This window comes from Protopterus annectens, chromosome 10.part0 (genome assembly GCF_019279795.1).
Source record: "Protopterus annectens isolate FY-2018-M chromosome 10.part0, PAN1.0, whole genome shotgun sequence".
NCBI lineage: Eukaryota > Metazoa > Chordata > Ceratodontiformes > Protopteridae > Protopterus > Protopterus annectens.
In genome coordinates this window covers 997,948,951-997,974,307 of record NC_056744.1, presented here as the reverse complement: position 1 = coordinate 997,974,307, position 25,357 = coordinate 997,948,951, and positions in this window count along the sequence as shown.

The following is a 25,357-nucleotide window of genomic DNA, read 5'->3' as shown; positions in this document are numbered from 1 at the left end:
ACACATAACTATTTACAATAAACTTTTCCACGTACATTCATGATTTAGCCCTATAGGGCTCAATGTATTAAATGTTAAAATCAAACAAGTTTCTTTTTTCCTTAATATGTATTTAATGTGTTGTTCATTCAAATATTCTCTTTCTTTTACACTATCTAACACTGTCACTTTCAATCCTTCTGGATTACCATTATGATATTTATTAAAAATGTCAGCAGGTTCAGTTTGAACAAAAGAGAAATAACGCCAGAAGAGAAGGACAAGGTTTCATGTCAGGAGAGAGTGGGCTGTCGCAGATGAAAGAAGAAATGGATATAGATGAGTTTCTCATGCTCCCTAAACCAGGGAATGGTAGTGGAATGAGCACTTTTTGGGAGGCACAGACAAATCGTAAATGGAGTTGGAATGGACAGGGACAATACAAAGAGGGTTATACTAACCAGCGAACATTTAAAAGGGGTAAATGGGACTAATGTATCTAACACAAACAAGGAACAAACAGACTGTAAGTATGTAGTCAATTTATCTGGCTATGAACTATCGGACTGTCAGTTAAATATGTTGGATAAAGGGTTAAAGTATATACCTACAGTTTTACCTAGACTACATGAACTGAAAGGCGATATTTTTTGCTTTAGTCGCAAATTAAATTTATTGGATCTTTTTAAAAATAATGAAATTATTAGTATTTTTCAGGATGAAAGTAAAAGTGAAGAACTGATTGGTATGGATGATAGTATGAATGACAGTTTTTATTCATGTTATTCTGATGAATGTGTAAATGCATATTGTGAATTGGATACCAGTGGAGTTAGTAAAAAGTGATTTTATGCCTCCACAAAGGAATGAGAGTATAAAATATTTTAATAAATCACTTACCCACAATGTGGACAAGGAATTTCAAAAGTTCACTAAAAGTAAAACAGAGGTTAAATATAATCTTACAAAAGAAGAATGGAAATGTTTAATGAATTTGAGCCAAAACACTGAATTAATATTTAAACCATCTGATAAAGGTGGGAAATTAGTTGTTTTAGACTATTTACAATATTTAAAATTTAACAATGTGTTACACACATTTAAATAGGGAGGATGTTTATGAAAAATTTAGTATGACAGAATATGAGGAAGCACAAAAGGAATATAAGGAAATGATAGACAAAGGATGTAGATTACACTATTTTTCATATAAGGATGTAAAGGGAAAATTTAATATAAAAAATCCTAGAATGCCATGTTTTTATTGCATACCTAAAATACATAAAAGTATAAATAATCCACCAGGGAATCCCATAGTGTCAGCAAGTAGCAGTTTTATGCAGAATATTTCATGTTTTTTACATGAATATTTATCACCAACAGTATTTAAACTGCCATCTTACATTAGAGATGTGTTTGATTTATTAGAGAAAATAAACAAATATATTGGGAACATAATATGTATTTTTTGGTTATTGATGTTGTTAGTTTATATACTAACATTAAACATCAAGATGGAATACATGCAATAAAATATTACATGGGAGAGAGTCCAGTAGAAGAATTAATAGTGGATTTGATTATAATGTGCTTAAAAAATTATATGTTTGAATTTAATGGCAACTTGTATAGACAGCGTCAAGGTACAGCAATGTGGGCAGCGTTTGCCCCTAGTTATGCGAACATCTTCATGGGTTATTTTGAAAATGTGTGTATATATACCAATCAATTCTTTAAGAAATATGTGTGTAAATATTTTCATTTTATTGATGATCTAATATTTATTTGTAAAGGAGGGCAAGAACAAGTTAAAATGTTTTTAGATCAAATACAAGAAAATAATATGGGTGTTAGATTTGATGGTTTACAAATAGGACGAGAAGTGAATTATTTAGATGTGGTGTTACAAGGACAAGTGGGGGAATATATTAATTCTCGTATATACAGAAAATTTAAAGGTATAGGATCCATTTTGCATGGAGAAAGTTTTTACCCTCCACATACTATCAAATCTATACCATATACAGAATTTAATAGAATTAAATGATTATGTAATGATCCAGTACAAGTAGAAAGGGAATTAAATCAAAGTTTTGATAAATTCAGTTCAAGGGGGTATAAGGAAGTGGATTTGAGAGCTAGCCTAAATAAGGTTAAGAAAAATATAAGACATGGGAAAGTTAAAGGTACCGTAAAGGAAAATGAATGTATTTATTTTGTTTCCACTTATTCCGTATTATAGGAAATAATTGTGGAACAAGTAAAACATAGTTGGAATGTGGTAAAAAGAGAGGTGGATTTTTTATGTGATTAGAGAATGTGTTTCTCTTATCTAAAAGGAAGAAATATAAATATTTTATAGTCCACAGTAAATTTAACATGTCCAAAGTACAAATGGTGAAACAAGTTGAGAAACTGGGAACTGTAGCCTGTGGTAAATCAGTATTTGTAAGTATATAGTACAAGAATTTGGTAAAATTAATGAGGTTCCATTTTATACAAATGGAACCTTTAATTGTAAAACGGAGAGAGTTATATATGGTTTGAAATGCCTGTGTAATAAATTTTATGTGGAAGAAACTAAGAGAACATTTGCCTGTAGAATAAAAGAGCATATTAGAGATATAAAAAATAATAAACAAACTAGTCCCATAGCGCTGCATTTTAATAAATATCATAATGGTAATCCAGAGGGATTGAAAGTGACAGTGTTAGATAGTGTAAAAGAAAGAGAATATTTGAATGAACAACACATTAAATACATATTAAGGAAAAAAGAAACGTGTTTGATTTTAAAATTTAATACATTGAGCCCTATAGGGCTAAATCATGAATGTGCGTGGAAAAGTTTATTGTAAATAGTTATGTGTTTAATAATGTGCATATAGTATTTGGTGTTTTTTATATATAACACTGTTTCTTTATTTAATTATGTAATTGAGTGGGTGCGTTTTATCCTAGTATAAAAGTATAGGTTTGAATGGTTATAAAATCTTACTCTGTTAAAGGCAAGTTTGCCGAGGCGCTAGAGATTATATTCTGTTTTTATGTCAGTAGCAGTGTTTAGAATAAATCCTTTGCACTTTACAGAATTGGATCAATTTTGTGGTGGAGAATAAACTTGAAATCATGTTGAGCTGAAACCACATTACAATATAAACACATTTAAATGTATGAGTAATATTCACCTTGTTGATAATTGCAGCACAATAACCTAATAAGATTTTAACATAAAGTAATAAAATAAGTGGTGATGAAATATATTATGCAGTCATTAGTGTTATTTAAACAAACTGTGATTTAAATTTTAATATACAGGCTGTGGAAATGTATCATTAATGCCTGGTTCATTTAAAGCATCCAGGCGTGGCTGCCACAAGCATTCCTTTACTTCTAATAGGGTTTTAAAATATCTCCAAAGTCTTTCATAGTTAACTTATCTATGACAAAATATAACATTTTTTTGTAATTGGTACAGACATTACTATGATTAAACAAGGCATTTGTGGTTTTCTTATTCTTAATGTTCCTGATGCGTTCCAAAATGCGGAGTCTGAGTTTTCTTGTGGACATCCCTACATAGAATACAGTACATGACAGGCAAGTAGCCACATAAACAACCGTCTTAGTATTACAGTTACAATGTCATGGACATATTAAAGTTCTTTTGTAACTGCTAATTTGTACATATGGTCCATCACTGATATATTTACAAACACTACATGTACCGCATTTACTCATATGTGAGGGTCTATTATCTTGACTAATAGAATTTTTCTCAAACAATTCTTTCAAGTTGGAACCCCTGCTGTTAATAAACGTAGGAGCAATTCCTATTATGTCCTTGATGTCTTGGGTAAAAACATTATCCCATACAGCATTAATAATGTTCCTAACCTTTACTGTTGTTGGATTAAATTCCCTCACCATACCAGCAGAATAGTTTTGACCAGGGTTAGCTTTGGCAGAAATATAAACATTGTCAGAATTTCTGTTGTTGTCCAGAAGGATGGGCATAAAGTCACAAGATCTTCTTCTCTCTGTCTCTGCACTATTCTTATTAAGTACATCAATTTGATAACCTCTGTTCCTGGACATATCAACTAGATGCTCCATTTCAGCTTTGAAACAGATATCCTGGCTAATCAACCTAGACATCCGTATCATTTGCCCCTTATCCAAATTTTTCTTTTAGTGGTCAGGGTGGCAACTGTTGTAATGCAAAAAGGAATTGCTATATGTTTTTTTACGAAAAATATTTGAATTAATTTGTTCATTTTCCACATAAAGCAGAATATCCAGGAACTCTATTTGATGCTTATCAATATGATTTGTGAATTTCAAAAACTCAGTTGTTTGATTCAAATAATCAATAAATGCCTCCACCTCATTCTTAGACCCTTTCCAAAAAATCAGGATATCATCCAGATATCGTAAGTATAACATAATGTTTGACCTCTAATCTGACTTGAAAACAAAATTCTGCTCCCAATCTGCCAGTACCAAATTGGCATAGATGGGTGCACATCTGGCAGCCATCACAACCCCATTTATCTGTTTGTAGTATTCGCCATCAAAGAATATGAAGTTATTATATAATACCATGTCTAGCAATTCTAATAAAAGGCTTCTCTTTACATGATGTAAATTGCTATATTTCAAAAGACTGTTGCTGAACATTTCTAGCCCGATCTAGTGGGGAATCACAGAAACGTTAAAGACATCAATTGTCACGAACCAAAATTCATCTCCAACATAAATGTTGGTGTTCCTGATGCAGTCCAGGCAATGCCACAAGTCCTTTAAAATATGTGGCAAATTGTCCAGAATATTCTTACATGTAATATCAATAAAGGCTGCTAGGGGTTCAGTCTTTGAACCCTTCACTGCAGCAATAGGCCTAAATGGTGGACAACTTTCTTTCTTATGGACTTTAGGAATACTGAATATTGATGGAATAATGGGATGTTCCACTGACAGATATTTGAATTCCCTTAACTGCAACAATAGGCCTAAATGGTGGAAAATTTTCATTCTTATGGATTTTAGGAATACCGAATATTGATGGAATAATGCGATGTTCCACTGAAAGATATTTGAATTCATCATGGGAAATTTGGGAATGGGAAAAACATGGGAAATTCATCATGGGACGAATTTTGTCAGCCTGGGATGACATGCTCGACAGGCCACGTTGCTTCGCAAGAGACAGCTTGCACCTGTCACCCCTTGGCTTTTGAATACTGGCCAAGACTCTTGCTGCAAGGCTCAAAATTCAAACCCACCTCCATAAACAGCACAAGTAAAAAATGAGGGTTATGCTACTCAATGCCAGGAGTTTAAATCTCAAAATGCATGCACTCGAAGCACTCCTAAGTATGGAGAACATCAACATCTGTGCAGTAACTGAAACCTGGTTCAAGGCTCCACAGAGCACTCCAGCACTACTGGGCTACAACTCATACCACACATTTCAGCCACAGAACACGAACCGAAACACAAAAGGAGGGGGTGTATCCATATTCATCAAGGATACCCACACCTCCAGGTTAGTGGTGCAGCATGACACCTCTGAGATCATCCATGTGCAACTAACATCGGGCAAATCTGCAATGCAAATTGTGGCCTACTACAGATCACCCTCCATAGGTTCATAGGTTCATACTAAGCTAACTGCCCTTGCGAGCCATTTTAAGCCTAGCCAATTATCCCTTGTGAGACTCAAACCCTGCACCTTGTATTTGTAAGGCAAACACCTTAACCATTAGGCCACCCTCCCAACCTCTTCACTGCTCCATGACCCAGGACCACCACTCCGCCTTTCTGGAGACACTGAAAAACATGAAGGTCCTACCGAACACCCTTATATTGGGCAAATTCAATTACCCTACCATTAACTGGGAAAACTACTTGAGTACAAACTCCCAGGCTGAGCGTTTCCTGGAATTTATAAACTCAAATGCTCTGGATCAACTGGTAAACTCCCCTACCAGAGGCCACAACATATTGGAACTGGTCATCACCAACATGGGCAACAGGTGTTCCGCACCGGCGGTTAACCTGTCACTGGTTAGATCAGACCATAAACTAATCACTCTGGATGTCCACACCCCACCACCACTCCCAACCAAGGAAACTACAGTGAAAAACTTTTCTAAAGCAAACTTCACCTTACTTAAGGCAGAGGTGGTAAGTTTCACAGCCCGCATGCTAAAGGATAACACTGCCCAAGATGCAGAATCCTTTACAATTGCACTCTATGACCACCTACAAGGATGCATGGATCATGCCATCCCTAGCAAAACAAAGACTCATTCCCCTAAGAGAAGGAAACCAGTCTGGTGGACCCCTGCCACAAACAGATTATACAACAAAAGGATGAAACTGGTTCAGAAAAAAAGCAAATCCCAAGAAGGAAAGACATCCCTGATCAGTATCAGTAAGAAACTAAGGTCGCTCATAAAATCATCCAAGGCTAACTTCAAAAGAAAAATAGCCAAGGATTCGAAAGATAACCACAAAGCCTTCTTTAGCTATGTCAGGAATCTAAATGGCAACTCGCAGATATGCTCTGAGCTAGTGCAAAATAGCACAAAATATACTGAACCTACTGATATTGCCAACATCCTGGCAGACAGATTCAGTGCAAACTTCACCTCCCTCTCACCTTCAAAAGGGCCCACAACAATACCGGAAAAGTGTAGTGTCCCAGAAATCACAGAAGCACAGGTGAAAACAGCCCTTTCAAAAGCCAAAAACACAGCATCAATGGGGCCAGATGGTGTCCAGGTTGCATCTTGCACAAACTAAGGAACGAACTAAACCCCCACCTAAACACTCTGTTCAACCTCAGCCTCTCCACAGGTTACATGTCCATAGAATGGTGCACAGCAACGGTTATTCCACTCCACAAAAGAGGGGCCACAACTGACCCTGGTAACTATCGCCCCATAAGTCTGACTAGCCTGGTCTGCAAGGCTATGGTGCGCATCATCATGGAACTCATTAAAAAAGATATTGGGAACCTCCAAACACTTGACCCGACCCAGTTAGGCTTTGTTAAGGGCAGATCATGCCTACTAAACCTGATTGACTTCTTCGAGATAGTCACCAAGGCCATAGACGAGGGAAAGGTGGTTCACACAGCCTACCTTGATCTCACCAAGGCATTCGACACCATTCCTCACTCAGGTATTATAGAAAAACTCACCAGCCTGAACATAAACCCCTATATCACAAGACTGGTTGCCAACTGGCTTACAGAAAGAACTCACACGGTAAGAATAGCAGGCTCCAGGTCCGACTCTAAACCAGTCATAAGAGGTGTCCCGCAAGGCTCGGTCCTGGGACCCCTGCTGTTCGGCATATACTTCTCAGAAGTACAGACAAACACAGGAGGACTATGGCTAACCATGTTCCCCGATGACTGCAAACTGGGAGCCATAATTGACTCTCCGGCTGACATGGACATCCTTCAAAAAGGCCTTACTGAGACAGACACCTGGTGTCAAAGTCATGGCCTCAAGCTAAATGCCAAAAAATGCATAGTCATCCAGTTTGGGAAAAACAAAACACCTACTAATTACCACATAGGCGGCAGGCCCCTTAATTCAGAAGAGGTAATAAGAGATCTGGGGACCCAGGTAGACAGTAATCTCTCCTTTGACAATCATATTGCCAAAGTAGTTAGGAAATCCTTCTATGTGGCCCATCTAATTACTAAAGGGTTCGTATCTAGAAATAAAGAGGTTATAGTGCCCTTCTACTCGTCACTCATCAGACCCATCATATAGTACAATGCCCCATTTGGGATGTACCTCACAAGACACTTCCAATTGCTGGAAAGACCACAAAAGCACCTCACCGAGAGGATTATTGGCCTCAAACATATGTCCTATGCAGCCCGACTGAAAAAACTCTGGCTGTATTCAATGGCATATCGCTTACTCAGAGGTGATCTCTGCCTGACTTAAAAAGCCATGTCCAACTCAGAATTAATGGACATGCTCCACCTAAAGAAATTCAAGTCACTGTGAGACACATGCTCTAGTGAGCTAAACCTCGCCACAACAATAAATAGAACATGCTGGAGGGATAGATTCCTGTCACAGAGACTCCCCATGCTTTGGAACAAAATTCCTAACTACATTAGGCAGAGCCCCTCACTAACATTCTTCAAGAGAAACCTTGATGAGTGGATGGGTAACAGAAAATAAACCCCTGGGATCACTTCATTGGCTCTACTTGACAGAGGCTCAGTTAATTAAATCAATGGGGTGGCGAAAGCCAACACACTCTGGCTAGCCTTATAAATGCCCTCGGGCAGATAGCCTAGTACCTACCTATGCACCTATGCACCTAAATAATCCCCTCACACAGATATTCATAAAGTTGCCAATCAATTTTTGTGTATGCTCGTTGTACATCAGATTTGGAGACCATTTCATAAGTCTCTGCGTCATTAAGTAATAAACACATTTCACATCCGTAATCAATATTTGCCATAATAATGACCCCTCCACTTTTGTCAGGTTTCATAATCCTGTAATGATTATTGCTAGACAATTCTTTGAGGCAAAACCTTTCTGCACTAGTCAAATTACTATTAGATAGCGTTTCTCTTTCCAAACATCTATGTATTTGTACACCACAAAGTCTCTCAAATATCCCAGCTGCTGGGTTGCAAGGTGGAATAAAGGTACTACTCATTTTCAAAACCAAATACTTGTTATCAATGTCAGGGGAAATTTTATTACCAAAAAATAACCTTAAACTAAGGAGCCTAGTATATAATTTGAGATTAATTAGTAATCTCCCCGTCTCATACCTAAAAGTGGGGACAAACGAAAAACTTCTTTTGAAACGACTAACATAATGTACAGAAATCAAGAAATCAGAATAGTTATAGATTTTGAAATCCTGATCACCCTGTAACTTAAAATGAATTGTGATACTGCGATCATCTACATCACTGAATTCGTCAAAGGTGAAATCACCCCTGTTGTCACAAAGCAACTCCGCTAAAGACCCATTAACCCTTCCATCACTGGACCATATAGGGGAGCCTAGTTGTAATTCACTTGATAATTGTGTTATTGATTGCATCTTGATTGGTATTGACCTCCCCATCTCCCCCTTGGCTGATAATTCTGATGCCTCGGGGTTCTCATATCTGCATAGCTCTGGTAATGTGCACAGTTCCTTAACCGGTATAAGCATCTTAGTGGTTGCCCAATGTCTAAAAAAGCCTCATTGTCATCCCTTGTGTCCCTAGCGTGTTCAAGGTTCACATTTTGATCCCTCATGTTGTTATCACATCTTTGCAAGGGATATGCCCTTTTTTCTTTGTACTCTAATGTATCTCTCATAATTTTCTTTTGCTTTCTTTCTAACCCTATCTTGGCAAATTTGTCTGCATCCAATAAAAGTTTGTCAAATCGTGCCTTATTAATCTCAAATAATAAATCATTGAAAATACTGTTTTAAAGTCAGCAACTCATTTTTTAATTTCGCTAATTTAACTGTGTTGTCTCTAATAATGATCCGCATTAAATTAATTCCAGTATGGTCATATAACACCAATAACTGCTGTAATCCTTCTGAATTTTCTTGGATACCCATAGGTAATTTAAATACTCTAAGTCCTCTTGGCACCTGGTTAAGCTCAATAGAACATTCTAGGAATGCGTTATCCATCTGAAGTGTTTTAAATTTCTTAGGTTGATAGGTTCATAGGTAGGTACTAGGCTATCTGCCCTAAGGCATTTATAAGCCTAGCCGGAATGTGTTGGCTTTCGCCGCCCCCTTAGATTAGTTCCCTGTGCCTCTGTCCAGCAGAGCCCTTGAAGAGATCCCTGGGGTAAACTTTCTGTTTCCCATCCACTCGTCAAGGTTTCTCTTGAAGAGGGTTAGCGAGGAGCTCTGCCTAATGTAGATATACAAATCTTCTTCCAAAGCATGGGAAGTCTCTCAGACAGGAATCTATCCCTCCAGCATGTCCTATTTATTGTTGTGGTGAGGTTTATATCCCCGGATCATGTGGCTTGAGGGGATATGGTTTTCTTTAGGTGGAGCATGTCCATCAATTTTGGGTTGGACATGGCCTTGTATGTCAGGCAGAGATCACCTTTGAGTCGGCGGTATGCATCTGAGTACAGCTGGAGATTCTTCAGTCGAGCTGCATAGGGCATCTGCTTGGGGCCAGTGATCCTCTTGGTGAGGTACTTCTGTGGTCTTTCCAGTTGTTGCAGGTGTCTTGTAAGGTGCATCCCAAATGGGGCATTGTACTTTATGATGGGTCTGATGAGTGATGCATAGAGGGGCCCAATGACCTCTTTCGATCTGGATGCAAACCCTTTTGTGATTAGGTGGGCCACATAGAAGGATTTTCTAACCACTTTGACAATGTGATTATCAAAGAAGAGGTTACTATCTACTTGGGTCCCCAGATCCCTTATTAAGTCTTCTGTATTTAGGGGGCTACCACCTATGTGGTAGTTTGTTGGTACTTTGTTTTTTCCAAAGGGGATAACTATGCACTTTTTGGCATTTAGCTTGAGGCCATGGTTTTGACACCAGGAATATCTCTCAGTGAGACCCTTTTGGAGGATGCCTGTGTCATCCGGAGAGTCAGTTATAGCCCCTAGTTTGCAGTCGTCTGCAAACTTGGTCAGCCATAGTCCTCCTGCACTTGCCTGTACTTCTGAGAAGTATATGCCAAACAGGGGTCCTAGGACTGAGTCATGGGGAAAACCACTTGTAACAGGTTTAGAGTCAGACCTAGCTCCCTTAACTCTTACCATGTGGGTTCTGTCCATGAGCCAGTTGGCAACCCATCTCATGATGTAGGGGTTTATGTTCAGGCTGGTGAGCTTGTCTATAATACCTGAGTGGGGAATGGTGTTGAAGGTCTTTGCAAGGTCTAAGTAGGCTGTGTGGACCACTTTTCCCTCGTCTATAGCCTTGGTAACTGTCACAAAGAAGTCCACCAGGTTTAGAAGGCATGATCTGCCCTTAACAAAGCCGAACTGGGTAGGGTCCAGTGTTTGGAGGTTTCCAATGTCTCTGTTAATGAGAGATCCATGATGATGATGCGCTCCATAGCTTTGCAGACCAAGCTTGTCAGGCTCACAGGGTGATAGTTCCCGGGGACCATTGGGGCTCCACCTTTGTGTAGTGGAATAACCGTTGTTGTGTGCCACTCTGTGGGCACATAGCTTGTGGAGAGGCTGAGTTTAAACAGTGTGTTTAGGTGAGGGGTTAGTTCATCTTTGAGCTCGTGTAGGACGCAGCCTGGGACACCATCCAGTCACATTGATGCTGTGTTTTTGGCTTAGGAGAGGGCTATTTTAACCTGTGTGTCTCTGACTTCAGGGGCACTACATTCTTCTGGTATAGTTAGGGGCCCTTTTGGGGGTGTGAAGTTTGCACTGAAAATGTTTGCCAGGATGTTGGCTATATCAGTCAGTTCAGTGTATTTTGTGCCATTCTGCACTAACTCCGAGCAGATCTGAGAAATGCCACTTAGATTCTTGACATAGCCAAAGAATGCCTTGTAGTTATCTTTTGGAGTCCATGGCAATTTTTCTTTCGAAGCTAGCCTTGGATGATTTTATGAGGGAACGTAGTTTCTTGCTGATACTGATCAGGGATGTCTTTATTTCTTGGGATTTTACTCTTTTCTGTACTAGTTTCCTCCTTCTATTGTATAGCTTGTTTATGGCAGGGGTCCACCAGACTGGTTTTCTTTTCTTGGAGGAGTGAGTCTTGGTTTTGTTTGGGATAGCACAATCCATACATTCTTGTAGATGCCCGTAGAGTGCATTAGTAAAGGAATTTGCAGCTTGGACAGTGTTATCCTTTAGCATGGGGGCTTTGAAACTTCTCACCTTGGTCTTAAGAAACATGAAGCTTGCTTTTGAAATTTTTTCACGGTGGTTTCTTTGACCGGGGGTGGTGGTGGAATGTGGATATCCAGAGTGATTAGTTTATGGTCAGATCTAACCAGCGAGGGGTTGACCTCCGGTGTGGAACACCGGTCGCCCATGTTGGTGATGACCAGGTCCAATATGTTGTCACCTTTGGTAGGGGTGTTGACCAGTTGACCCAGGGCATTTGAGTTTATGAATTCTAGGAAATGTTGGGCAAGGGAGTTTGTACTTGAGTAGTTCTCCCAGTTAATGTTTGGGTAGTTGAAATCACCCAATATCAGGGTGTTTGGTAGGACCTTTATGTTTCCCAATGTTTCCAGGAATGCGAAGTGGGGGTCCTGAGACATGGTGGGTGATCTGTAGCAAGCTATAATTTGAATAGCAGTTTTGCCCATTGTTAGTTGCACGTGGATGATCTCTGAAGCAAAGTGCTGTGCCACTAACCTGGAGGTGTGGGTATCCTTGATGAATATGGATACTCCCCCGCCTTTTGTATTTCGGTCTGGGTTTTGTGGCTGAAATGTATGGTATGAGTTGTAGCCTGGTAGTGCTGGGGTGGTCTCTGGAGCCTTAAACCAGGTTTCTGTTACTGCACATATATTGATTTTCTCCATACTGAGGAGTGCCTCAAGTGCATGCATTCTGAGGTTTAGAATTCTGGCATTGAGTAGCATTACCCTCAGTTTTTTGTTACTTGTGCTATTTACGGCAGTGGGTTTGTGTTTTGAGCCTTGCCTAAAAAAGGCACTATGGGGCTGGCAAGAGCCTTGGCCAGTATTAGAAAGCCTAAGGGTGACAGATGCAAGCCATCTCTAGCGAAGCAGTGTGGCTTGTCGAGCATGTCATCCCAGGCTGACAGACACTGGATCCCCTTTGAATGACACCAGAAGCTTAGCCAATTGTTGAAATTGATATTTTTTTCTCTATACCGAGGTATCATTCTTGGTGAGGGCAGGATGCTACTCAGGGTCAGGGTCATACCGGCCTGGGCTACGTGATCAGACAGCTCCTCCATATAGTCCAGGGAGGTACAGCTCAGGTCATTCACACCAACATGGACAATGACAGAGTCACATTTGTACTTGTTCTGGAGTGACCTGAATGCTTGTGTTATGTGGCGGATCCTGGCAACCGAGAGGCAGCTAACAGTAACCTTCGCCTTGTTCAGCCTAGTGAGTGGGACGTCAGTGTGCTTGTGAACTGGTAATGGTAACATTACTACTGTCACCCACCCTTCCAGGACCATTAGCTTGTAACAGGGAAATAACTCTGTGTACTGGGCAATTAATTGCTCCATCTGGAATTGTATTTAATATTGCTCAGAACAGGCTGAGTACAAGTAAATGCTAGGAGCCTCAATGCAAACCACAGAGCCAAGGTACAACACAATATTTTCAACAATTAAATTCAAAAATGTTTTAACCTATAAGGCTCCAAATAATTGTATACTCATTAAATATTTTAATTTAAATGTTATACTTATCCAGGGTATAAATACGTCAAATAGACAGCATATATAATACACAACAAATCATAGTCTATAGGATGTAATATTCAAAGCAAGAATGTTCAAGGAAAACAAAATTACCAGCTATTCGGTCTGACACCAAGCAATTTGAAATATAAAAAGGCTCTACAACTCAGTGCAGATTCTCAAACAAGGCTGTATTGTAATAGCGTAACCATTTGTGATATATCGGAAGACGATTGTGTTTGTGTGTTTAGTGATTTTATTAAGAATAGGCATGTTATATTTATTTATTTTTAGTTTTTATTAGTTCAGTGATTCTTTTCAACTTTATGAGAGTGTATTTGTACCAGTGCTCTTGCAACATCATATATTTTTTTAAATTTGTATGAGCACTGTGTTGCTTAGTGTTTTACAGAGTAGGAGTGTGTTTTAGGAGGCTATGGCAATTTATTTTTTACAGCCTAAGCATAACTTATAGACCTAGTGGTGTGATGTGACTGATATGGTTTTACGGAGTTATGATGCTTACAGACAGTGGGTTGATGGAAGAGGTTTGTCTCCAAGTTTCTTAAATATTGGTATTTTTCATACATTGTTTTATCAGCTGATGGAATCAGTGAACAGTCTGTAAGCACAAGGTAGCTGTTACACTGCCTTAGGTGTTCTAAGGTAGTACAGCACAAGGCAGATGCTACACTGCCTTAGAACACCTAACATGACCAAATTGGCCATAGATGGGGTGATAATAGACTGCTTAGCCATGTTGCCAGTGGGTGGAGGACAACATCTTGTCACAGTACTCAAGGATTAGAGGAAGATTATTACAGCAGACAGTGAAGATTTACGGATTAAGTATTTAGCTACCATCTCACCCAAATGTATCAGTACTTAGCAAAAAAGAAAGAATTAGGTCAACCAAGAATGATGAAGAATGGTGAATCATCTGTTGACTACTACTTGGATACTAGTTCTGGTCTCACCACAGCTGCACACAGCTAGGAGTCAATCCTTTACTCATTCTCTCACCAAAAGCAAAGCAGCAGCACTAATTCTATGCTACTTCCAGAGAAGTAGCATTGTCTCTGGTTTGCTGGGTTCAGTACCCTTGGTATAGTCTTCTCATGGTAGATACTCTAAACAGCACAAACAGCAGTTCAACACAATAGAAAATCAAGTTGACAAAGGCCCTGAAGAGGTTTTCACTGAAACTGACCAATAATCAGGATTGTCCCATGCACACTTCCCAGTCAGAGACCATTGGAAATCAATGTTCCTCTGCTGCTTCCCTCACCAGGAGCAAAATAGTAGCTTTAATCCCAAACTGGCACCTAAGAAGAAACACACACACTTTTCAGTGATTGGTAATCTTTAGGAAGGCTAGGAAATAATGTCCCTCTGCTCCTTTTCTCACTAGAAGCAAAACATAAGCACTAATACCAAGCTGATTCCTGAGGGGTACATAAGTTCTCCATGGCAGGTAGCCTTCTTCCAGATGTTACAGATTTTAAAAGAAAGATTTAAGAGTGTGATTAATACTCAGGCTATTACTATGTGCAGTAAGTGAGCAGGACAATATGAAATAGGGGCTAACTAAAGCTTAAACATTCTAAGGGGGAAGACCTTCCCAGTCTGATCCTTTAATGCCCTATAGTATGAGCAGATGAGATGAGACGAGACTGTGAGAAGCTTCAAAAATCAGATTTACAGTAGGAGCTGGCAACTCAAAAGCCACCAAGTTTAAAAGCACAACAGAAACTGGGAGAGTGGCAGGAAAATTCAGTACAGTCATATATCAATAATATTCTCAATCAGTTGTGTCTTTAAGTTATTTGCCTTTAGAGCTTACACCGAAGACTAAGAATCCTCTTAATTGTCTTAGTGGCCTACTGATTATCAAAGCAGATGACATTTGTACCCACTGTGATGATGTGAGGTATTGCCAGCTATGCCAGGAGAAGTAGGCCAGTGGACATGTAACATATGCCAGCAGGGTTAGTTGGAGTTTTGTAAAGACCTGTATGTCATTTGTATATCAAACTGATTTGTAAAGGTGCTTGTGTTGAAAATGTATTGGCAAAGCTGCTTGTATTAAAAATGTACCAACAGTGGGTCCTGCTGGACAGAAAAGAAATACACCTGTATGTCGGACTGTATCGTAACTGCCAAAATGTATATATTGTAACAGAGGATACTGGAAGAGAGGACGTTAAGCTCAGTCCCAACTAACATTTAGAAAACTATCCTGAAATTAAATTACTTAATTTAGGACATAAAGATTGTATCTCACAGGTCTCAATGCAGTCAGAGACAAAAAGCTGGCACTAGGAAACCTTGTGTATTGTCTTTCGGGGTGAACCAACTGCAACTCTGGAAGGGTGGAAGTTTGAAATTGTTTTATGACTTCCAGAAGCTGCAACACAACTTAGCAAAGCTCTGTGTATATAGTAACAAATATTTGCAAGATTCTGGTTCAGTTTCTAGTAAAGGGGGGGTAGCATAGGAACCATGAGTCAGATGACCAGATGTATGTGATATCATTCTGTAATCCAGACCAGTAACAGATAATTTAAAAGTATTGATGAGCTTATGATCTGCAAACTTCTGAAGGTCATAGTGTTTGCAGCTTGCATACAAATGCCAGTTGTGTAAACATTGGTAACTACATTTAAATCCAAAGAACTTTAAAACAGGCAAAAAGATGTTGCAACAATAATGTTGCTCAATAAAAAATGTCTACAGAAAGTGACATTTCACCCATAGACACCATTTAAGTATTTAAAGACAAACAAGTGAAGAACTAGAAGTCTTGTTTTCTTGATGTTCAACAAATTAAAAAATGTATTACAAACAGAACAGGTTAACAAGATAATGCAGATGCAGTACTCCAACAAACTATTTGTAAATTTTATTTCTTTACTTTTTTATCTTATTTTAAATTTGGTGATTGGATCAATGAATTGGTCTGAGGGCCCATTCTAGTCATGACTCAAGCCTTCAGGCATAAACTTAATACTTACAGATTTAGAATTTACAATTCAGGCTTAGACTAGAAAAATTAGCATCTTGACAAAATCACACAAAAATAAGTGAGCACTTTTGTTTGCCTTTTTCTCCATAAAAGGTGTAAAAATTAAATATCCAACCCATTTTGACAAAATGCTATGAATACCTTTAAGGCACTTGTGATAGAAATGTAATGACAGCATGAAAGTTGTTCAGCAAAGCATTACATATAAAATGATAGGTAATGTATATGTAAATAACCTATAAGTGCATAGTAAATGGGTATCAATGTTGGAACATTTTCAACAAACAAATATGATTAATGCTAAAACACCAGTGTTGCCTCCAAGCTTTCAACTGCAAAGTACCAGCCAATGCATTCCAGTAAATGCTTCTGAAGAGCTACCCAAAGCACTCTCCAAGACCAAATTCATCACCTCAGAGTGTCCAGATAAATTACATGGATATGTCCTGGTTAGACTGAAACATTGTCTATCAGGCCTCCTTCTTAAACTCTTCAACCACAGCCGCTCTATAGAAAATGTACCAGAAGCCTGGAGAAAAGCTGTTGTACTTCCCCTAAAAAAAGTATGCCCCACCATGGAGCCAGTCAACTATAGCCCTATCAACCTCACCATTATCATTTAGAAAGTGGTACAATGCATCATTATGGGCATCATAAGCAGGGACATGGCAATCAAAGTCCCTGGATCCTAACCCAGTTGGCTTTGTAAAAGGTAAATCATGTCTATTAAATCTAGCTGACATATTTGAAACAGTCACAAAAGTACTATGTAACTCAGTGCACATGGCTTGCCTGAATTTGTCTATGGCTATTGACACTACACCCTACTCTGGCATCAACAAACAAGTCAAACTCAGTACAAATCCCTGTGTAACTCACTGAGATAGAAATCACTCTATTAAAGTCAGTGGTGTACTATCCTTTAAATGACTTGTCACCATTGGTGTAGCCCAGGGCTCTGTTTAGGGGCTACTACTACTTGGTATCTACTTCTTTTATATCAAATTTGCCATTAAAGGCTTCTTGCTGACCAAGTTCACAAACAACTTCAAGCCATAACCAACTTTCCGGAAGGCGACCAGACCTAATTGAACAAACTTGTGGTGCCAAAAAAGCAGTGTAAAACTGAATGCCAACAAATTTAGCATTTCCTTGGTATGTACTTGTCCAAATACTTAACACAATTTGAAAAAAAACAGCACTTTCTCACTAAAAAATCTCAGTTACAAGCTTTGTATGTAACTTGAAGCATTTAAAAGTTGTGTCTCTTTTCACTGTCTCCCACAGATTCTTATGAAGTGAACAATGTCTGGCCTACAGAACTGTAATTGACCCAATCCTGCTTGATCAACATACTATACATTTATAAAACTGGTAATATCACAAATATAAGAACAAGGGACCCAAATCTATACTGCAATATAAATAGGATTTGCTGATATGGCCGTTATCTTTCCTAAAGAATTATCCACGTCTGGAATAAACTGTCACTGTCTGTTACGCAAAGTGTGTTTCTCACGATCTTCAAATCTAAACTTACACGAACAGCTGAGAAGCAACAAATTTACTCCTGCCTAGCCCCCTAATCATGTATGGAGAGAGGCATTAATTAGTTCAGTGAACCAGAGGACTTCACTGGTTAGGCTTCAAAGGCTTAACCGTTCTATTGTCTAGTAAGAACATATGAACTTACAAGCCAATAAGAAACTATATCAGGTTTACAGGATCATTATCCTACAACACAGCCAAGCTCTGTTTCCAGTAAAATAAAAGAATAAATAATTTCAAATGCAATAAACACAGTAGTGAACAACTTTGATTAGGAAAGGACCATTTTATAGGAGGGTATGTGTTAAACAAATACTTTGACAGCAAGTAAATAATCATACAGTGTGCACTGCATTCTCACATATAAAGTGTTTACTATTATAGTTTAGATACGACACATAGTTGTCTAAGAAAAATGTATTACAGCCCTAGATAGATAAAGATAAGTCATTCTGTTGAAATGCTACTATACCACATTCTGTTTTATTCTACTCTGTGTACTGCCTCTTAAGAAGCCGCTGTTTGTTTGGTAAAATTACTAATGCCTCAGTGACAAACACTGCACTAGCCTGTTATAATGTCAGAACAAAATAGTTTACATTTATTGTAGTATGTAGGGACAGTATACTCCAACACCCTTGCTAAGTCCATTGTTTCCTTGAAACTTCTGTTGTAACAAGCATTATTGCTTACTTAAGAAATACATGGATTAGAACACATGCATGGTAATGTCACTTGCTGCATTTATTATTACACTAAAAATTGTGCAGGATAACTCTGACAAATAGAAGCCTCAGGATACTTCAGGATTACTGTCACCAAGCAAGAATAAAAAATATATGAAAACTTTAATAAAAATTTTAGTTGCCATAGAAAGACAATGTAAGACCATGATCGTATTTATAAATGTTAATATACTCAGTAGTTATAAAGGAATTTCAGGCATTACACAAGGACTCATAGTCTTTCTCTTCCCCTAGTCATATAACAGCCAAGTCAGACCTCTGTGGAACCCTTATTCCTTATATTTGGAGAAGTATGATATGGTTTGTTTTTGATTTGTTTCTGTATACATTAAATGTTGGTTTCCTAAGTTTTTTCAATGTTAATGGATTCAATGTTTTGAATTTTCAAGATTTTGGTCTCAATGTTTTGAATTTCAACGTTATGGGCTTTCAATGTTCTAAAGTGAAAAAAAAAAATATATATATATATATATATATGTGTGTGTGTGTGTGTGTATGTGTGTGTGTAACATCTTTGGTAGTATAATCATTTTAATAAATACTAATCTATCCTCACAAGTAAAAAAAAAATTATTTTTTTAATAAGAAGTAACCAAAGTAATACTTCTTTAATTACTTTTTCAAAATTATTATTAATAATCTTACTCACATCCTGATAGATTTTGAATTAGCCTGAAAATGTTACTCAGTAATTCTAAAATATTTAATGGAAGCAAACTATATGATTCCATACTTAAACCATCTAACCCCGGAGCTTTATCATTTTTCCCTTTTTTAAAGCTTCTTTATCTTCTATCAGAGTAATAGGCTTATTCAACAGAGATATTTGTTGGTTATTAAGTTTATTAGTAACATTTTTCTTTAAATTGTCAGATTTGTAATCATCAGGATTATTATTTTTATCATTATTAAGATTCTCATGGAATGTATGTTCACCTATTTTAATAGGTGGGCTGGACCATGCTGTTTTTAATATTTGATCATTTTCTAAGGAAGACATGAACATTAACTACAACTGAATGTGGCAGGAAGTTTTCCTTCTTCAATAATGCTCTCAGAGATCTGTGTGTCCTTTCAATTCCAAAAGATAAAGTTTCAGGTGTTCTATTGCAGCTAGGTAGTTAAGAAGCTTATTATATTCCTCCCTCATACTTTTTCAGTATACCATAAATTCTAATGTTATTTCATCTCGGTCTATTTTCTAAATCATCAGCTTTATCTGTGATCAGTTATTTTGTTTTAAAAGAAAGTCAGTCTGAGACTCACCTTCAGTTATTCTTCCTTCATGAATATTTAAAGCGTCTTCCATTCTGCTGATTTGTACACTTTGTTGTTTCATAAAAATTTCTAAATGTTCCATCTTCTTACTGGTCTCTTCATTTAAACTTTCTAGTCTGACATTCAGTTTGTCTATTTTAAGAAATACATTGTGCACACTAGACATTAATGACTATACAGTAAACTCTCAGTTAACCAGAACTTGAACAACCCGAAAAAAAAAAAAATCTAAGAAATAAAGTACAATTTCCATGTGTTGCACTTTCTGCACACACACACACCCCGCAGAAACGTACCTTATATTTTTAGAGTTTTAGAGTTTTAAAAGGGAAGATAGAAATAAATTCCCTCTCCCCCCAACCTAAGAACAAGTCAAACCAAACAAATAGCATAACAGCATAGGGTACAGTACTAGTCAGGCCTATTTTTAATAGTAACTCCCAAGCAACCAGAAATTACAGTTATCTGGCATCTACCCATCCCCATGGGTGCTGGTTAACTGAGAGTTTACTTTGTCTTTTTTAACAAAAGAATCCTGAGTACCATTTCTAGAGTGGCTTATATTGAAGTCTCTTCTCTCCTAAACAAGCAGCTGAAATTCTGACAGAAAAATTACAGCATTTGAAGAACTTCAAACTGTAAATCTTTTCTCTCACTATTAGTAAATAAAATTAGCTAACAAGTATCTCCAAATTTAATTTTTTTTTTATTATATTTTCTGTCAGAGAAAAGTTTTCAGGAACAGAGCTTTCACCAGTTGCTGCTCTCAGTTAGCCATGTTGGCCACTCCCCCAGGAACTCTTACCCTTCACCATGTTTTCTTCTGTTATTAACAGAACCACATCAAAATTAATGCTGGTTCTCAACACATCTTTTACATCTTGGTGACTGTCTGCATATTCCCTGGGTGCTAGAGTCAGAGACCTAATTTCTGACTGCTTTGGTGTAACTGGTACATGAAATGACTAAAACAAAAATCACCATTAGACAGAGTGGGAAAAATCTATATATTTAGTGCTTTCTCCTGAATATAATCTGGACTAGAGATTATTGTTTTAGTTTTGTTTTTGGTTTCATTCACCTGAGGTATTGTTTGGTGTTTTTCATCCCCCATAACTTTTAATTTGTAGGCGGGTAACCACTCCCTTTACTACCCCTAAAACTTAGATGACCAATTAAAAAACAGTGCCACTTCAAACTAAATGTCACATACTTTCTGCAACTGTCTAAAATTAACACACCTGAGATCTGCCTCTCAGTTTATTGGTATTCATTTCCAATTAGTAACTAGTTTTAGCTAAGCCTGCTAAGTATTTCCTACACAGCACAGATAGCAAACGGGTTGCTATTTTTCTCTTTATTTCAAATTCCTGCTTAGGCTAGGAACAAGATAAACTGTTCCATAATCGTTTTCAATTGTGGATTTCTTTGCCAAGCCTTCAACCCATTTCCCACACATCCCAGATAGTGGATAGACTTTTAGTTTACTTCTCTTCTTAATTATTATACAGGCTTCATATATTCCTTATATAATGAGTATCACTTAATCTTATTCAGCCTAGGTGGCAGATAGGTTAATCCCACAGCCTTTACTCTTCACTCTTAACACCACGTATGTAGTAAATAGGTTGTCAATATGCACCTTGCTACTTTATACTTTATTACTAAACTCCTACTCAGCCAAACTAGGAAATAGACTGTTCCTACATTTTGCTTCATATTTCCATATATCCTAGATGGCAGATTGCTTTATATGCTTCTCGACTAATTTCTATTCAGCCCAGCTGATAGACCAACTGATCCTTCTGACTTCACTTATTTCTCGATCATTCAGCTTCTGTGACAGATAGGCTACTCCTATGCCCATTACCTACTCCTACACAGAATGGGTGACAGGTTATTCCTTTTCTGCTGTTCATCATACATTCTTCCTTTACCAGCAAAAAAGACTATTCCTGTCTCGCATTCCCTCAATGTTCCTCCCATCTTTCACTGAAATTCAGCTGCACTTAACTATCAGTAATGTATTCAGGCAAAGAAAACAATAACACATTATTCACTTACTTAGAATACTGAAGCAGGTTTAATTCCTTCTCCTCAACTTTCTTAACATATCCACATTTTTCTCAAATTATAGTCTCCCTTATTAGCTCATTGTCCATTTGTAATTTTGTTCAGGGTTCATCTATAATTATGCTCAAGCTCTATTTCTCCATCCTCTTACTACACTTACCTGCCCCTTCTTTTTCCTATCACACAAAAGGTCCACTCATACTGCTTAAATTTTTCATCTCTAATCCCACCTCTCTGGCTTCCTGCTTCCCAGCCGTCACTATATATATCTTCTTTCCAACCCAAAACACATGCCTATTAAAAATGCCCATCAAAAATCATACGTCCAGTATGTTCTCTACTCACATTACATCTAGCATATCTACTTCTGACAGATAATATTCCAATTAATGCACATTCTGACATCTTTCTAACACACAACTCCAAAAGCAATTTCAAAGTAGATACTTCAACCTTATTCAAAGATCATCAGCATGTTGCAATTTTCAAGAAAACAATTACGCACATAAACTGCACTACTATATCAGCATTTCAATCCAGAAATTCAACTAAAAATCCAAACTAAATTATATCAAACCTTCTTTACAATTATCCACTCAAGAACAACCAAGTAAATCCGGATCTACTCCAGCAAGTACCAGGCATTACTAGCTCTCCCCCACTTAGAAATAAAGATTTCAAAATGATTTGCCTAAACATCATCAACCATAAGTGGACTTACCATGAATCCTGGTTACTCAATGAGAAGTTTTACACAGGGACAGTCACAAAAATTAATTTAAAGAGGACTACTGTCTCTCTGAAATCACATGCTCTAACTATACCATACACATTAATAAGAGACCAGGCTCCAGATAAGCGGAGGGTGTCACTTTACTCCAAAAAAGCTACCTAATATTCATAATGTAATTTTTGGCTAACCCAACAGAGAGAAGCCCCAACCGGGTCTACACTCATCTAACTGTAGGAAGACATACTAATCTATGAGGTGATGATAATAATATTCCCCACTATGCGTCACCCTTCATACCTATATATCTCTCCCATCATCTCCCACTAGCCTGCAACACATTGTATAAGAAATATTCCAGAGGAGTATCACTTGCAACAGTATTATTCTTGGAGATTTTAGTATAATGTTTCAGAATCCATGCCCCTCCTCTAAACAAAATGCCATTAACTGATCAAGTCTATGTTATTGGAGTAAGTCCAACTAGATGAAATTAGAAAACTGGAAACAATACTATCTTTAATCACATCATAACCAACAGCAAGCACAAATGCTTATAGGTCAAAATACTACCGAACAATGTAAGTGACCACTGCCCTGTTACCTTGATGTAGTCCTTCAAAACACAAACTACAGCCCCAAATCATTATAGGTAGATGCATTCCTAAGAATAAGAAGCATATCTTGAATGAACATATACAAACACTTGACTAGAAGCCATTACAATTGCCAGCCCCTAATATAGCATTTACCTACCTTACCTTAACTAACTAACCCAAGCTGGACTTGCCCATAGATAACCACAGATTTAAAAATACTAATGTACCTTAGTGACAGTGCTTGGAAGCACTGAAAACAGAACTCCATAAATCTGTTAACTCCATAAAAAGACCTGGAGCAAAGGAAAGCAACAAGAATTCCCACTAATGCAGCTAAAGTCACTTTCCTTAGATTAAGGAAACAAAACTCATTCAGTTCCTCCTCTAAGCAATTTTGGAAGAAAACAAAGCAACTCTCAAGCCCCATTGCCAATCCTTCATATATCATGTTAGACTTGGCCACTAATAACAACATAACCTATGCCAATAAACACAGCCAATTACTTTATATGTCCATTGAAGACTTAACAAGCAGTTTCACAATTAACACCTCTCAGAAGATAACAAATGAAGTAAATGACTTATAGCTCTAAACTCCCACTTTCAACTGTCATCCTTTTTAGTTTAAAGGATTTCCAGTTAAAGAAACCACCAAACTACTACTAAACGTAAAGAAAACAATCAGGCGTCAAATTCATTGCACTTCACCCCACCAGTTTTCCTAATGACGACAACCATCTCCATAACCAATCCACTCAACTATATGCACAATATTTCCTTAACCTCAGTAATCTTCATAAAGTCCCTCAAACACTTAATCATTATCCAGTTATCTTTAAAAAGTATAGCCTGCAATGACGTTAAGCCTATTTCTGACTTAAGCTCACTATCCAAAATTGTCTAAGAATCATCTGTTAAAAAGTATTTAATCACATAAACAGTTATGGGATGTTGTATGATAAACATATTGGATTCCATAATGACTTTAGTACAATAACAGCACAATGATACCATCTAATGCAACATAAATAAAGGCCTTTTCACTGCAGGTTTCTTCACTGGCTTGACTAGCATTTGAAACACTTGATCTTACATGTCTGTTGAATAAACTCATCTCCATCTCCATCTCCATAACCAATCCACTCAACTATATGCACAATATTTCCTTAACCTCAGTAATCTTCATAAAGTCCCTCAAACACTTAATCATTATCCAGTTATCTTTAAAAAGTATAGCCTGCAATGACGTTAAGCCTATTTCTGACTTAAGCTCACTATCCAAAATTGTCTAAGAATCATCTGTTAAAAAGTATTTAATCACATAAACAGTTATGGGATGTTGTATGATAAACATATTGGATTCCATAATGACTTTAGTACAATAACAGCACAATGATACCATCTAATGCAACATAAATAAAGGCCTTTTCACTGCAGGTTTCTTCACTGGCTTGACTAGCATTTGAAACACTTGATCTTACATGTCTGTTGAATAAACTCAGTAAACTAAATTTTAGTCCAAGAACTGCAATCTGGTTTAAAAGTTATCTCAAAGACAGAAAATTCCACGTGTACTCTGTCAATACCCCTTCTAACCCTGATATTCTTAATATCAGGATTAGAAGGGTTAAATATTAATTCATTGACCCTCTTCAAAAGGAACCTTGATGATTGGATGGGAGATAGTAAATTCAGCCCGGGGATCATGTCAGTCGCCCTGCTAGACAGGAGCCCAGAGAAGTAAATATTGTGGGAAGAAATATCCAGGGAATTGTTATGGCTAGGCTTGCATAGGCCCTAGGGCCGATAGCCTAGTACCAACCTACAAACCTATATTGATATACCATAATGGTCAGTGCTAAGACTTTATTATTTTCACTGTTTATAAAAGACATTACGCATAATATCCATTCCCTTAACCTGGTTAATTACTCAAATGATCTCCTTCTCAGTGAAACAAGGCATCTCCTCTTAA